The following is a 13561-nucleotide window of genomic DNA, read 5'->3' on the forward strand; positions in this document are numbered from 1 at the left end:
TTTGGCATCATTTCAGTCAGTTTACCAATATTGCGCGATTGGTCGAAGGCCCATAACGCAGTTGGCAACCCCGCCCGATATAATTGTATGTCAATCATGAATCTTTTAAGTAATAATTATTCAAGATGGCGTAAGTGTTGAATTCGGAAACCAGAAGGTGACGCACGTTGTTATTGAAAGATATGAGGATTTGTGTATTGCATAGATGAGAAGTGAATGAAGCCTAGAGGCTAACCCTATCTATAAATAACCGTCATCGATTACTCGGATTGTGTGGGTTTGTATAGCAATAGCAATGCATTCCTGTTTGACGCTCAACGTAGCATCCTATCGACTTACATACCTTAGCACGGTGAAGCATATTTGCGAATATTGTCAGAAAATGAACCTAATGTGCTAGTCGCAACATTGATGCTACGATTTCAGTGCAGTTTCTCTCTTTTATGCGTTCACATTGCGATGACTTAACATGTCGATTGAGTGGGAAAGTAATATTGTTGCGAGTGAATATTGTTCTTGGGTTCGGGCTTTAAGCTTCGAACGACATCACTGCAGTGACTGCACGATACCCCCGGAGAAGGCAACGAACACTTTGAGAACAACGGGAGTGCGATATCTATGATTTTCCTGCTGCAGTGATTTTAGTACTTGATTAATCAATAATACGATATACGCTGAATATAAAATAATGAAGCTCTGTAACTCCAAGTAGCTCTTCAAATACGAAAGTGACAAGTTTCTTCATTTTCTTTTGTGTAATAAATTCCGGCTGGCTGGCACTAATGAAATTTATTTTCAAAAACAAAAAGTGCGAATGGAGCTCAAAAAGGTTGAAAAGCACTGTGTTTGGTGTCAGTTAAGAACCAGTACAGAGTCAGCTTACTACAACTGTCTTTACTTGGAGACGGCAAAGGTTAAAAAGTCGAGTGGTAGGCTACCTACGTTATGGATACTTCATCAAGGGTCAAATGCTTTGATACGCAAGTCGATGTTATTACTTTTCATAACCTGTGTCCATGACCGTAACTGCAGCACCCCAAGCCCCTGGTTGGGGGGTAGCTCGCTTTACAACTTACGGTGTTGAAAAGTGTAGGAATATAGTCTTGATATTCATTTTACATTGCTTTTAGCAACGAAATAATGATAAGATCTGATGAATAAGTAGCTCCTATATCACGGTAAATAAATATATTTTTGGAAATCACATCTATATTTCTAGCGTATAGTTGTAAATTTTGCGTTGGTCGCGAAGAGGCAAAATTTAGAAAGCCTCCACACTCCACCAGCTGCTATAAGTAGGTGACGTCTCAATCGATCTTGGTTTTTCAATCTATCTACTTGAGTATACTTTCAAATTCTTCAATTGCTATACTTTCACTGGAAATAGTTTTGACATGTCCGTAAAATTTAACGTCTTTAGAAATTTACGCCGTACTTTTCTGCTATACTTGATTAACAATGCTGACTACTTTGACCACCTCGGTAGATATACCTCCATGAAGACAACCTGTATTGTAAGCGTGCGAATTTAATATCAGAAATACATTGGTACAGTCTCGTGTCAGGATCACTACTGGAATCCAAGATTTATATTTCGAGTCGAATTCATTTTCCTCCTCTTCGTCTCGTCGGTGATTGTCTATCAGCGCGTGAATCAGTGTTGAAATCGGATCACACATATCGTTAATATCTATTTGTCTGATGGCACGCGATTCTTATCATAACTTTCTCAGCATCGTCCTCGTTTTCAAAGTATAAGGTTTGAGCTTCAGCATTCTCTATCGCGTTATCTCTATAGTGCGCATAAAATAATGATCATATACGTTCGCAATTTAGCAACTAAAATGTGTCTGAACAGCATGTTATTTCCATCTTCGACGGCCATTCTGTTTATGTGATCGAGTTCTGCAAGAAATGAAGCGAAACTGCCTCGTGATTTTTCTAATTTAAAGATTATACAAATTAGGTTTATTATAACTATTTTGTAATTTTGGACGCTTCGCGGACCCTCGGATGAGAACCACTGGACTACGCTAAACAATCATGTCGTTCTCAGTTATTCAATAAATATTAACATGACCTGATGTGAGAACTTTTTTTTCTTAAGAAAGTAGTTTCTCAAGCCTAAAAATTGTACTTTTGCACAATGAAAAAGTATTTTTCTTGTACCAATTGGTCATTCTACCAAGATTAAAGAGGAGTATAAAGCTATCAAGTTTATCCCTGGAAAGCTCAACTACAATACTCATATGCATATCATCTCATTTCACTTGTAAATGGATAATTTTCCGTAAAGCCCACAATCGAGAAGCTTAAATCTGGAATCTTTGATGGATCTCAGATTCGGATACGGACAAAAGATTACAATTTCATATTCTAGAGCAAGCCTGGGTGCGGCCCGCGGGCCAAATGCGGCCCGTGGAGCGATTCTGAGCGACCCGCCAAAGGTTGCTTGAAATTCAAAATATAAATCCTACTTTTAATGTTGCTGCGTGGACTAAAACCATAGGAAGAATAAACTGAGCCGGAAATTCGTTTATTATCGAGCCTGCTCATTAACATACCGTGATTACGCAGCCTATACGTAGGCCTACCACACATGCCTAATCCAGATTCAAAGAAAATTCAATGTAGCATATTATGCCGTTACAATTAAAGTCACAAGAAATCACCAAACCTTCTTTGTTGACATTGTCACATTACGCATTACAAGGTCTGTGTTTCAATTTGTTACGTGATGTGTTTCCAAATCCATAATTCGTAAAACAAGTGAGTCAGTGCTCATCATTTCTATGAATATATCACCACCCATACAGGATATCAGAAAAAGAAAGCCGAAAGTTGAAATTTAAATATGGTTAATAACTGCAACCTTGGCTAAACAACGAGGCCATTTCGGCAAGCTGCACAGTGCACACGTCTCGGAAACCAGCTACCAAGTTAATAAGCTATATATTATCCTCAGTACCGTAACTCCCGCACCCCGCACCCCCCAATTGGGTGGCGAGCTCGACGGGCGCCCCAAATTATTTCGTGATTGAACATAAATTATAGGGTATTTTTTTGAAAATTTACGCAACTTCATTCAAATTTTTCTCGCGCTTCGCGCGATTTAGAGATCAATGGTTTTTAGAATTCCTTTTGGCGTTAGCCATTACCGCGCCACGACGCACCAAGATAAATGAACTTTAAGCCAACACGGGATTCCGAGAAGGCACTGCAATTGCAACTGCCGATCAAATTAACCAAGTTAAAGGGGAAAAGCTCGACAGCGAGAAAACCTTGGCCGAAAAGGACTGCCCTAATGTTGACCGAAAACCACGAAGTCCAATTGTCCATGGGCAATATTGCCAGTGAAGAAATACCAATCGGGAATCGGGTGCGTCTTTTTAGTTTGGTACGCTTTGGCGATTTCAATATCTTTTCACATAGCAGACGGGAGGTCACGTAATAGCAAGATGTAACGAAGTAATTTTATACCAACGGGCCCTCCCGAATATTTTCAAGACAGTACCTCACTCAGCTCTAGCGGTAAAACTGAATATATATGCAATTACCAATATTATTGACCGATTGAATCATAAATCATGAAAAAATTCTGCGCTTCGCGCGATTAGGGCATAAACGTTGTCCATTAGTGTATACAAGACATTTCGTGCATCGAACATCTCGATGGGGGCTGATCTGGGGGCAAAACCCCCAGGAGCTTGGTTTAGAACTCTATGGAGGACCCAAGACCAACGTTTGGGGGGAATGACGACGGGTTGTTTCGGCCATTCCAAATACATTTTAATGTATTGATAGAAAAAAGCGGACAGGGTCTTAAAGAGACTTTAAAATGAATCATGTTTAACATTCTTTCAAAATATGACGGCAAATAAATATTTTTTGGGGGTAATTAACCGTCACTTTGTCATTCCCCAATATCAACACATCCACTGAGCACCAATTTGTGTAATTCACTGCTCCCAATTTAGAAATAAAATCAATACGCTGGATATTCTAAAATTTCTGACTTGGCCCGCCAACATATTTCTGCTTCTCATTTGGCCCGCGGAGAAAAATAATTGCCCACCCCTGTTCTAGGGTGTAGTAAATGAAACTTGTTGGAAGATCACAAAGCACCCAACCACAAACAGCAGGTCCGACAATTGGTATCTGCATCGGTGATGAGCGGATAGTGCTTTTCGAGACTCGGAATCCCTCCGACAACTTTAGTGTCTGAGGAAAACTCCCTCCGACTCCGAAGAGTTCAATCCCAAACTCCGAGATACTCCGATGAATCTCGTCAAGTATCCAAAACAGTGGCAAGCATGGTACACTTGGTAACGTGTTTTATTAAATTAATATGATAATAGGATTGGCATCATAGTATTGTCTACTCTCCAGTCCCCAATTGCAGTGCAGATGGCTGATTTTTATGAACGTGGTCATCATTTTTGCATGTTACCCGTCATATTACAACTTTACAAGGTGTCAACTGTCTGTCTTTTGGTTTGTAATCATAATCAAGAGTGTATTCGGGTCGGAGCTATTCGAAGATATCCGAGACAAAAGTTACAATTAGGGATGGTGTGAACGTGAGGTTCACGTTCGCGTTCTGTGTATGAACCTCGGAAATCTAGAGGTTCGCGTTCACAACAGAACCTTGGTAGGCTCTGCACTGTGAACCTTTTGGTAAATTGTAATTTTCACTCCATTATAAGATCTTTGGCTCAAATTTATTGCATTTCAACCGCGGGCTACTCCATGCATGGTGCTGGCAGCATAAAAAATCAACACTAAACGAGCGTGCACCTCAACAACCTTAAAAGTTTTACTTGATTTGTTGCAAAATTTTATCGGAATATCCAGCTTTCCGTTTGTGAATATTTAGTGACTCTCTGCTGTGAGCTTGACCCGCAATCGATATAGGTAGTCAGCGAATTATGCTTATTCAACCAATCAATGACATTGATATCGTCTTCTGATGTAAAAAAAATCGAACGGTCGTACTGGGTCAATCTTGACTTCATATCTTTACTGTATCATTAAAACCAAATCCGTGCGATTAAAGTGCTAGCTACTGCTGCATAACTTATTGTTTGTGGTATCGGTAGCGAGTATAGAAACCCGTTGTACACTCTGCTCAATATCAATGTAGCAATACTCAGACTCCCGACACATTGTCCGGTCTGGCTAAGACCGTTAAGGCGTAAGCTTATATTCCTTGGTAAGTCCTCGTCGAAATTGTTGGCAAAGCGACGGAATGTACTGATTTTATGCAATTATTAGGCCTATATCCTTTGATTACCGCGGTTGATACATTTAGCGACGTTTAAAACGCCGATATATACTTCAGCATTGTGGCATTATGTGGGCCGAATCTTCGCTAGGTATCGTGTACATTAATATAGGGCATAGGCTATCACTTCATTGAAAGAAAGGGTTGAAATTAGCAATATGACGTCACGTGACGTCACGAGGTTCCCGTTCGTGTTCACACAGAACCTTTCAAAAAGGTTCGCGTTCACACGAACCTGAACCTTTCAGAGGTTCACACCATCCCTAGTTACAATAATCCGAAATTCTCCGAAAAAAATATCTGTAGTAAACTCCGACTCCGCTCCGACTGTCCCGTAATTGGCAAAACTCCGCTCCGAATCCACTCCGACTCCGCTCCGATGTTCGTCACTAATCTGCATATGGAGACCATGGAGCAAACGTCACCATTAAATCCCACCTCCTGTTCAGCCATCTTGATATATTTTCTAATATTATTGTCGATTAGAGGGATTGGAAAGGGGGAAGATTCCACCACTACATCTAATACATGATATCCGTTAAACTATCCAATTATGATAAATCTAACACCCCGAATTATAATTCTGTTGATATGTGTTGATTTAAAACAGTCTTTAACGTGTCAAAATAACAAGTAGATTGGATTTCTGAACTTCATAGTACGGCTGAGCCAATTTATTTTATCCAGCCCATATACAGCGAAAATATCAGATTTTAGTCAAAATAGCCCAATGAATTTTCTTCAAAAATAGAGCCAATTAAAAAAAAAACTAATGTCATATTCCGAATCAGTGCCCTTCAGAACCCCAAAAACCACTCTTACTTTGTCTGCCTAAAAATATGTGCTGACCAGTTGAATGAAAACAGACGATTTTACAATATTTACTGAAAATTTTGATGACTTGAATAATAAAGAAAAGTCGTGACTTTCATTCGACCCCCTAATGATACGCTCGAACGTCAGCATTACCTATTTCACGTCATTTATGCCCATTTTCAGTTGAACCTGTACATCATCCTACCTGTAAAAGCTTAAGGGAGGGCATTTAGGCATCCTCTGAGGAGATTTCCAATTTCCCGAAAAAGGACGACAAATCCTCCTACAAGAGGACGTATGGTAACACTAGCCTTACCGCATATGAAGAAATAGGGACGATGCTCAGATAATACGACTACCGCCGAAAAGTCGAGGCTGCAACAGAACAATTGACGATCCCCGAACATAAAATGCCTACTTACATATGCATCCAATGCGGTTGAATGTATGACATTTATTAAACATAAATATTGCATGAAATCAGCTTTGAATTACGTTGCGCTTAATCGAACGTAGCCTACAATGTAAGCGGGTAGCGCCGTCACTGCCAATCCAATTTATTAGCTTTCGCTTCGTCCTGACGTTCATGTTCCAGCGCTTCACTCATCCCTAAAACAGACACAATTACCATACCAATTAAATTGCAACCCATGTTTCATGCTAGTACTTTAATACCTTCCAGTGCATGTAACGCATCCTTGCTCTGCGAAAGTTCTTTGCGCATATCTGCCAATTCTCTGTCACTGTAAAATTTGATGTAATGTTAAGTTGTATAATGGTATTGGTATAATCATAGATTTGACCCAATCGAACATCATTCAAAGGCCCATTTCAATTCCGTTCCTCTGACGACAGCCGGGGCCTACGATATTTGTACGTCTGCGTCGCAACGTCGATAGGAAAGTGTTACATGAAATAAGATCAACGCCTTTCTGGGCTGCGGATATGGTGAAATAGTACGCGGTATTTCGCATACAACATGTTGGGCTTTCGGCGCATAAAGCACAATTGTTGCTTCTGTCACCTGCTGGGTCAGGGCGGAAGCTGCTCAACAGAGATTCCTGGGGCTCAGCAGCTGATAGAATTCAATATTCAAAACAGATCACATCAATTTAAGGGAGTAAAAAGATGTTCGTACGAAATAGCAATAGGAATTAAGACCAAACATATCGTATGCGAGGAAGTATCCGGATCGGCCAACTCCGCTCGTTGCTTATCGGCCTGTCTGTTGATGTCATCAGTAATACAAATTTTCCAGGTGAAAGAGTCTTCAATAATATTGGATTTATTAATGAAGACAATAATAGGATCTCAGTTCCTTGTGTAAATGCTGAAATGTTGTTTTCTGAACTCCGGTTTACTTTTTACTTTGGCGCGGTTTGGTTGCAACAAACAAAGATAACGCTATAAGAGATATATTTTACAAACTTTACTGCTATTAATTTGAATACGTTTGTTTGAAATAGTAACATTTTCATATCGAGGTGAACTATCGGCTCTATCGAAAAGAATATCTTATATCGGCGAAGCTGCATCGGCTCAAAATTATAATATCGATATAATAGAATAATATCGAAATTATATAGATGATTGGGTAATTTTAGTTGGTACGTTATTGGCAAGCAATGTTCTGTTATAAATCCCGTGCTATATAAAATATTTTCATGTCATAGTACACTTCAACATATTGGTGTTGACAGCTTAGGTACAGGCAATTAGTGATATGCTGGTATAAATGCAAATATCGCAAGTTTAGGAGTCAATGGAAGTTCTTTAGGTCAGGCTTTTTAGCACTCATTCGAAAGCATTTGCTGTTCAGACGGCGGTTAAAAGCAATAATGTAATTTAATTATTATAAATACTGATAATGTTCTAATAATGTTTTTGGACTCAAACGTATCACAGAGCGCATGATGGTGATGCGCAGAAATACTCTGATCTAGCCTTACCCCCAATGCCAACGGAACATAAATGCGTGAGCGGGTTGCAAGACGAAGACAATTAATACTGCAAATATAACTCCTTTCATCACGTTTCGTGAGCGAATGTTGCTACACTGATACAGGAAATAGTGTCTGCAAGCGAATTGGAATTTTACGATAACATTGAAGCATGATTAACGATGATAGTACGAAATTGTACAGCCGCTACCAGACAGATAATAAATATTAAATTGTTTTTGGTCGATATGGATGTCATTAAATCTTCACAGATAATGACAACCAATGCTGCACTGTACTTTGCAAATTGTTATCACATTTACATCGAATATATTAAAGCATTACTATGAATGAAGTTATTAGAAGGATATTCATCAAAATCGTGATGGTCGTAATTCCGTTAAACGCTAATCCATTCCGCAATGTTGCATAACATGTAGATTTGACAATCCAATCGAATGAGAATAAGTTGCAACTTCAGAAATCATACCATGTCTCATATTTAAGAAGCTACAGAGTAACACTCTTTTCGACATTTTCATACCACTTCCTCAATAGGAATGAAGCAGCTTTAACTGCCAATTCAAATATCATTTATCGCGTGGGGCTACAACGATATAAGGCAGTCGGGACGGCAGGCATGATTTTATATATGGCAAGACGAGACATTTTATTATAGTCTCACGCTCTCAATTGTTTTAACAGATTTGTAGTAAATGGATAAGTGCTGAAACACAATTCAGAATTCAATTCGGATACACAAATAAGAAATGTCGACTTATATGATTATTCAACAACGTCAGTTTTTTATTCAGACAGCGGTTTCAACCGCTTAAATTTCTATCAAACAGCGGTATCAATAAACTGTAAACGTTTCATAAACCTATAAACCCCATCCTCTGTCATTGTCAGTATTCAAAACTCTTTTTATATAGGTACTTCCGAGAATTCTTGACAGCAGTGCCAATATTTTTGCACAATATCAATTCAACACACCCTGACGTTGCGCGACACAGTAAATGGCGACACTGTATAGAATATGGTTTCCATGTGAATCTGCCGTCTGAATTTTCCCGGACATGATGAGTTTTACTATTGGAACTTCATCCGGGGTAAAATGCTAATGTATGCTTATATATCTGGAATTTTCCGAAATTGCATTTTAGTCGGAGTTTTTATTGATTGCCTGTCAGTTGCCGAACCCCCTCCCCATTTTTCTACTTACGCCCACTCCAACACATCCACAGCTCAATGAGAACTCATGGACTGAGTATAATGGTAAATAGTTGATAGTATAATTAATGTGAAAATTTTGGAGATGTACATTTTATATGCGACCGCAAATAATACAATGTCAGTTTTAAATCACATTAATGATTAGATGGATTTTTCGGCTGTACCTATTTCGGTGTATACTTTGTGACAATGCTGTATGCATCGATCACGACTTCACGGATAAGAGAGGGAGAGAGAGAATCTTTATTCTTCTACATTACATATCAACATTGCGCAACAAAAATGTAACACATTGAAATGCGACATGCAAGGTATAAGAAAGGCTTGATATGACAAAGTCTGCAGAGCCGGGCCACCAAGGAGCAATTATCACAGATGATAACTGATATATAAAAGATAAAAATGAGGAACGAATATAAAAACGAGACAACGTATCATGGAACAATTCGAAATGCCGTGCAAATGCAATTTAGCTGTAGTTTGAGATAAGAGAATGAAAACCTTGCTTTGTAAATGCACAAGTTTCTAAATTACGGAGATTAGGTTTGGTAGCTTATTCCAAATATTGACACCAATAAAACTGATTGAATTTTGCACTAGAGTGTAGAGTGGTGTTGCGCAGACAGAGACAAGTTAGAAGAAAATCTGGTATGATTTTGGTGAGTATCTGAAGGTATGTTGAAAAGATTTGACTGTTCATCCCAATGACAACTAATTAGGCTTGCATATATTTCATTACCTCAAATTTGAAAATGTTTTTCACTTTGAGTATTCCAACGCATGGATCGATGCATCCTACTAAAATTTTCACATCAAGATTCCCGACAGAGATTCGTATGAATCGGTTTTGCGAGACTTGCAATTTCTACAGATGATTTTTTCGCAGCAAGTCTCCAAAGTAGCATACCGTTAATGAGATAGCAGTGAATAGCATCGAGAGCAGTTATTTCTTCGAGCATGTGTAGCTTGTAAACTACATGTTTGATATGCTGTGATACGACCAATCGAGGTGCACAACCCTCCAATGTGAAAATAGTATTGATACAATAATAACGTTTATATAATAATTCTTAACGGTCAGGAGCGTATATAATTTAAATAGTTACAAAAAATGATCTACTACTCGAGTCATCATCATTAGAATGAATAGTAGAATATAATTTGAGTACTCAAATCATTGTGTCATGCATAATCGTAATATGTGCAACTACCAACATTATTGACGAAATTCATTCCTGATTTGGAAAAATTTCCGTCGTTCGCTCGGCTGAACAACGAATCACAATACAGTTAGCCGTCACTTGTTCTGGTGCATACAAGAAGGGCGTGATCTATACCGGACTTGGTGCGCAATAGATATAGTATAGTTATGAGTTTGTTGGCTCGTCTTAGACGCTTTGTTGGTCACATTTTGGGACCCAAGACCAGCGTTTTTGTTGTTGGAGGCGCCCATTGGATTAGCAAGTGTGACGTCATGTTGACAGTCCATGTAATTATACCTCAGTTTACACAACGATAGTGGGCCCTGTAAACCGCCCGGATTTCGGGCCACTGAAATATGGTAACCTTAGGTAAGGCTAGATCAGAGAATTTCAGCGTATCATCATTATGGTAATATGAATATCAATAATAATAGTACAGTATATAGTTGATTTTATCCGATGCGCAAATGGATTCGAAACCTTCGATCTTTGTATTTTTACCCATGCGACTAAATGCCAGCAATTAGTCTGTTAACACCAACATGTTGAAGTGTGTATACCGATTACCGTTAAAATTCTCGAAAATGTATTATAATTTTGAGCCGATACCACTATCTCCGATACAAGTTCTCCCCCATATCAAAATGATACTATTTGAACCAGATCTTTAGATGGCAATAGTTTGCAAAATATATCCCATATAAACTTTGTTTGTAACAACTAAACTGCGCCCGTGAAAAAGTATATCGGAGTCCAGAAAATACAATTTTCAGCATTTTCACGAAGAAGTGGGATCATATTATTATCCTCGTGAACAGGGCTTTGGAGCCGGAGCCGGAGCCCGGAGTCGGAGCCCCGGAGCCGTGCATTTTCACCGGAGCTGGAGCCGGAGCCGGAGCTCTACATAAAATTCAGCGGGAGCCGGAGCCGGAGCTGGAGCTCGCTGTCTGACGAGTAGCTCCGGCTCCGACCTATTTCATAAGATGCTATTATATATGCAACAACCACATATGCTGATTTATCATAATTGAACAGCAGGCCTGAATTTTAATGCTGTGCACAGCAATGGCATATAGTAAAGTGCGTTCTACTGCAACTATGATGTTGTCGGCAATTGACAAGTATTCAGCATGAAGTCACAAGCCGGCACGGCGGCACCTATATGTCTTCGTTGCTACATCGTATGTTACTGACGGCTGAGAGACTCTAGATTACTATAGATAACTAACCTATCTATATAGACCAGGAATGGCCAACCTCTTCGGCTAAAGGGGCAAATGCAATTGACGACCGAGTGCGCGGTCCACTAGCCGCGCCAATCGCGTAAGATTGTCTAAGTTTATAAATAAACTAGAGGTGAGTATTGCGGGTCTATTGTATACCACCCGCTAGGCTCAGTTTGCAAGGACACGACTATTCGGCATCTGGACACATCGATATCGAAGGTCTTCGATATTACGCAACAATCATTTTGTGCCTACATTTCACCGTCGACGATTTTTATGCGAGCGCAAACGCGAAAAGACTTTCTCCCGTAATTGCGAATACAGTTAGACTCAATCGGGTAAATTAGGCGTTTTTTCATTTTCAGTAGGGGGTAGGCTACCAACCAAGAAATCGTGTGACAATTAAACACGCGAAGCGGGAAGAAAAATTTCGCTACCATTTTAGTTTATTGTAACATACGACGATTTACTGAAAATGTGACTGGACCCTGGATCTGCCAATGCGTCGGAACAGATATTTTAGTCAGCAACATCCCAAGTGTCGCAGCCAGAATTGTAATTTTTGGTTGTCATTGCAAGTTCACAATCTGAGCAATTCATTTTCGATAATATAATAGGAAATTACCTCGGGGGCCACGTAAAACCCTCTCGCGGGCCACATTTGGCCCGCGGGTTGGCCACCCCTGATATATAGACAGCAGTGATAAGCATCGGAGCGGAGTCGGAGTGGATTCGGAGCGGAGATTTGCCGATTTTGTGACAGTCGGAGCGGAGTCGGAGTTTACTGCAGATATTTTTTCGGAGAATTTCGGAGTATTGTAACTTTTGTTTCCGATATCTTTGGATAGCTCTGAAAAGAATACACTATTGATTATGATTACAAACCAAAACACAGACGGTCGACACCTTGTAAAGTTGTAATATGATGGGTAACATGCAAAAATGATTGCCAAGTGCATAAAAATCAGCCATCTGCACTGCAATTGGGGACTGGAGAGTAGACAATACTATGAGGCCAACCATATTATCACATGTACCATGTTGTACCATGTGTACCATGTACCATGTTTGCCACTGTTTCGGATACTTGACGAGAGTCATCGGAGTATCTCGGAGTCTGGGATTGAGCTCTTCGGAATCGGAGGGAGTTTTCCTCAGACACTAAAGTTGTCGGAGGGATTCGGAGTCTCGAAAAGCACTATCCGCTCATCACTGATAGACAGGACCATTCGATAATTTCAGAGCTGGAGCCGGAGCTGGAGCCGGAGCAGTGGTAATAATGCGGCTCCGGAGCTGGAGCCGGAGCTAATGTATGATAGAAGAGAGCTCCGGAGCCGGAGCTGGAGCAGTTTATATTTACGGCTGCTCCAAAGCCCTGCTCGTAAATCAGTCCAAAAATACTGAAAACTCTGTCACCTGGAAAATTTGTAGGAGAGATAACGTCATTGGATAGGCCGAATAGTGTCGAGCAGAGTTGGTCGATACCGATACTTCCTCGCATACGGATGTTTTTAGGCCCTAATTCCTTTTGCTATCTCGCAACGAACGTTTTGTTTTCATTTCCCTCCCTAAAATCGATGTGATCAGCACCTTCATTGTGCTTATTGAAATCTATCGCATGCTGAGCCGCAGGAAATTTTATACAGCAGCTTCCACGCTGACCCAGCATTTAATGGAAGTGACACTTACGCTGCAAGCACTGAAAGCCCATAATGCTGCACGGGAAATGAAGCTTTCGCGAACATTGCTATTTCTAGGGATGCCGTCAGCGTGCATGAGGTTCACGTTCGCGTTCTGTGTGTGAAGCTCAGAAAGTTAAAAGGTTCACTTTCACTGAGTTAGAGGTTCACGTTCACA

General features: G+C 40.0%; 1 long non-coding RNA gene across 2 annotated transcripts; it reads right to left on the reverse strand.

The window, feature by feature from the left end:
• Positions 1-6534: 6534 nt before the first annotated feature.
• LOC145454553 (uncharacterized) lies at positions 6535-13315 on the reverse strand. Of its 2 annotated transcripts, XR_013920166.1 has the most exons (4): positions 13121-13315; positions 12330-12554; positions 6776-6843; positions 6535-6709 (listed from the first exon to the last, which is right to left on the reverse strand). It is a non-coding gene; the product is annotated as an uncharacterized LOC145454553 (long non-coding RNA). The 2 variants fall into 2 exon arrangements; XR_013920167.1 differs by lacking the exons at positions 12330-12554; positions 13121-13315 and adding an exon at positions 8050-8629.
• Between the last annotated feature and the right edge of the window lie 246 nt (positions 13316-13561).

The sequence above is a fragment of the Botryllus schlosseri genome, chromosome 13 (assembly GCF_051294905.1).
Source record: "Botryllus schlosseri isolate E-star chromosome 13, Bs_hap1, whole genome shotgun sequence".
NCBI lineage: Eukaryota > Metazoa > Chordata > Ascidiacea > Stolidobranchia > Styelidae > Botryllus > Botryllus schlosseri.